Source organism: Humulus lupulus, chromosome 9, assembly GCF_963169125.1.
Source record: "Humulus lupulus chromosome 9, drHumLupu1.1, whole genome shotgun sequence".
Classification (NCBI taxonomy): domain Eukaryota; kingdom Viridiplantae; phylum Streptophyta; class Magnoliopsida; order Rosales; family Cannabaceae; genus Humulus; species Humulus lupulus.
Genome location: NC_084801.1, coordinates 168,699,321 through 168,703,090, shown reverse-complemented (window position 1 = coordinate 168,703,090; position 3,770 = coordinate 168,699,321). Strand labels below are relative to the sequence as shown.

The 3,770-nt window shown below is 32.0% G+C and overlaps 1 non-coding gene across 1 annotated transcript; it reads left to right on the top strand.

Moving 5' to 3' along the window:
- Positions 1-362: 362 nt before the first annotated feature.
- LOC133802720 (small nucleolar RNA R71) lies at positions 363-469 on the top strand. The gene has a single exon (XR_009877465.1). It is a non-coding gene; the product is annotated as a small nucleolar RNA R71 (small nucleolar RNA).
- Positions 470-3,770: the final 3,301 nt, after the last annotated feature.

The following is a 3,770-nucleotide window of genomic DNA, read 5'->3' as shown; positions in this document are numbered from 1 at the left end:
ATTGGGCATTATGGCAAGGACTAGAACATATAGAACAAACATCTTTTCTAGGTTGAATTGGAGAGTTTATAGTTTGGCTTATGGCTAAAGCTTCTACTTTTCTCGCTAATTTATCTAAGGATGTTCTTAAGTCTAATTCTTCTTTTACTTCATACCTTCCTCCTCTTTTTGGTGAATTAGTTGACCTAGACCTAGGATCAAAATAATTCCATTGTTGTGAATTGACAGATAAATCTTCAAGGGCGTCCCACGCCTCTTGTCCTTGAAATTTTAAAAATTTTCCAGTATGCATAGATTGAATCATTTGACGATTAGAGGGAGTCAAACCATCATAAAAATATTTTACAAGTCTCCATTTTTCAAAACCATGATGAGGACATTTTAATAATAAATCTTTAAATCTTTCCCAACATTCATAAAACTCTTCATTATCTTTTTGAAAAAACTCGGAGATTTCTCTCCTTAGACTATCAGTTTTAGACATAGGAAAAAATTTCAGTAAGAATTTATTATAAAGTTGATCCCATGTAGTTATAGACCCCGTGGGAAGGGAATTTAACCAGGCTTTTGATTTGTCTTTTAATGAAAAAGGGAACAATCTTAGTTTGACCGACTCATCAGAAAAATTTTGAAATTTAAATGTTGAGCAAATTTCTAAGAAATCTTTGACATGCATGTAAGGATCTTCTCTATCTAACCCATAAAAAGATGGCAATAATTGAATGATTGCTGGTTTAAGCTCAAAATGAGTAGCAGAAGTTGTAGGTAAAACAATGCACGAAGGAGCATTAGATGAAATAGGTGCAAAATATTCAAGCAAAGTTTTTTCAGGCACAACATTTTCATCAACAATATTAGCAATAGGTTCCATGATGCTCAAATTTTTACTAACACTTTCAATTTCAAATAAAGATAAACGTCTTTTTACTAATCGTTTTTTAGAGTTACGTTCCCAATGATGCATACAATTTTCACAAACAAGGCAACAAGGATAATCTCAAACAAGCAATTTTCTGATGTGGAAGATCAGTTAAAACCGCAACCACAGAGCATACTTATAATTTTTAGAGATTTCACAACAATATAATTCTTATGGTTTACTTGTCCCCAGGCCTATTTGATTCCACTTACTCGCGCACTACTAACAACTCCCCGAGGTTAATTAGTAGAGGCGGATGGGAATTTTGTTCAAATTTCCTTTAAGCAAAAATTGCTTATGGTGAAAGGACAAGATTTAGGTTTTTTTTTTTTTTTTTCAAGTATTTTTCACAATATTACACTAAAATATTAAAGAAGACAAAGAAAAATAAGGCAAAAATTAAATAAGACTAAAATTTAGGCAAGAGTAGGGAGGCATAGCATGTCATCAACCATAACAAAATTAAGGTAAAAACTAGGAGGCACAAGTGCCATCAACTTAAACATAAGATAGAGGACTAGGAGGCAAAAATTGCCATCAACTAGCTAGGAGGCAAAATTGCCATCAACTAGTAATTTGCGGAATTTAAATAAAATAAAAATACAACAAAATAAATAAAGAAAATTACACAAAGGTTAGGAGGCACAAGTGCCGTCAACTAACAAAGATATAAAAGAAATAAAATTACAACAAAATTAGGAGGCACAAGTGCCATCGACTATAAAAATTTAAAAGGATAGATAGGAGGCACAAGTGCCGTCACTAAAAAAAAAACAATAAATATAAATATAAGTATATATTTTTTTTTTTATGGGTGGTTGAACCGTCCCAAATTTCTTTTTATCTTTTTTTTTTTTTTAGATTTTATAGATATATTTTTTTTTTGTTTTTTTTTTAAGTGTAAAAAAAAAATTAAAATAACTAGTAGAAGAATTCACTAACCTTGAGATAAATTCGTTTCTTTTCTCTTGCAACTCCCCGGCAACGGCGCCAAAAACTTGATGGACCCAAAACGGGTATGTTTAAAAATTTATATATCGCAAGCGCACGAATCGTCCATATAGAATAGTGATCGTAAGCAAGGATGTCGAACCCAAAGGAGTTGTCTAAAATCGAAAATGAAACTATTTTAAATCAAAAGTAATAAATTCTAACCTAGTTCCAAAGATTGATAAGTTTTAATATTATGAACATAAAATAAAAGATTGAAAAATAAAGCTATTTAAGATAATGAAAATAAACCAATAATGAGTTGAAAATAAGTGTTAAAAGAAAAGATTATTAAGATACTAGAATCCACAAAATGTAATTTAATAATATTTATTAGTATATTGATTCCCAAGTGTTAGTGATAGTTAAAATAATTTAAACTATCCTTTTTCAAAAAGATTTGTAATTTTAAACACAAATTTCTTATAAAAAGATAGGATTTTTCTTCACTTTTCAAAATTATAATTTCAAAGCATTTAGTGTAAATCAATCTAATGAAATAACAAATAAATCAATGAACATTATTTATAAGGCAAAACATAATATTTTTGTTCTAAGCATGGATGTGTACAATTTAATGACACATCTTACACAAAGAATATTATGTTTATGCACTAATGAAGTACAAAGTGTAAATATGTTCTAACAATCTAAAATACAAGATATTTAAGATGAAAGAAATATATGAAGAAGAAAAATCCATAGACTTTGTTGCATTACAAGGGAAATCAACATACAACATAAATATTACTTAGTTACAAGTTGCTTCATCATGATCTTAATAATCTTATGAAAAAGATTAGAAGCACATAACTAGAGTAGAAATTACAAAATAAAAGACATACATACTTGCAAAATGCTCTTGAAAAACCCAAATGGAAGAGAGAATGGTAGAGAGAAAATGAGAGAAAAAGATGGTAACCAAAAACATTAAGCACCCACAAAAATGGTCTTCAAAACCCTTATTTATAGCCAAAATGAGATTATTAAAATAATCAATTTAAATTAAGTAAATTGATTAAATTAATAATAATATGGTAAGTAGGGGTAAATTGTAGGAGTGATGATGATTTTGGGGTAAAAATTGTGTAGAAAATGGGTAAAAATGTGGCATTTTAGACAAGGGGACAATGAGTAAATTTATGGGCTCAAGGGGTGTTTGGGGAGCAGTGACAGGCGGCTGGGGCGCCTAGGGGCCTGCTGGGCCGTACGGACGGCTGGGGCAAGGCTGGGGCTGGGAGTCACGGGATGGGCCTGGAGTGGGCCTTGGGGCAGGCGGACTGGGCTGGGCGCTGGATGCTTGGGCTGGCGAAGGAATGAAGTTGATGATGGAGTGAAGTGATGAGGAGATGGACAGGTGGCGGCAAGGAGAGCTGCTGAAGGCTGAAGGCATTTTTGCTGCTGGGTGATGTAGGAGCCGATTGGAGGTTGGCTTCTTGGTGCTGTAGCAGGCGGAAGAAAGCTGAAGCAAGGCTGACCGTGGGCCTGGGCCTGGACTGGGCCGAAGGTGGCAGTGGGCCTGGCGGGCCTGCTGAAGGCTGAAGGCTGAAGGCTGCCACAATTTGCTAATTTCTCTACATAAATGCCACTTTTGTTTTCTTTTCTCTTCTTTCTTTCAAGCATGCAATATAATTCCTACAAGATAAAAATAAATTAAATAACAATCAAATATTTTCAATTATAAATAAATCATATTAATTATTTGAAAATATTGATTATAACTTAATTTAATAAAGCATTTAAGTTCAAAAGAATTACATTTTTAACTTCTAACTTAACAATACAAATTTCATATAATTAAATTACAACAAATTATAATAAAATATCTATTAAAACATATAAAAATCTATAAAACTACACT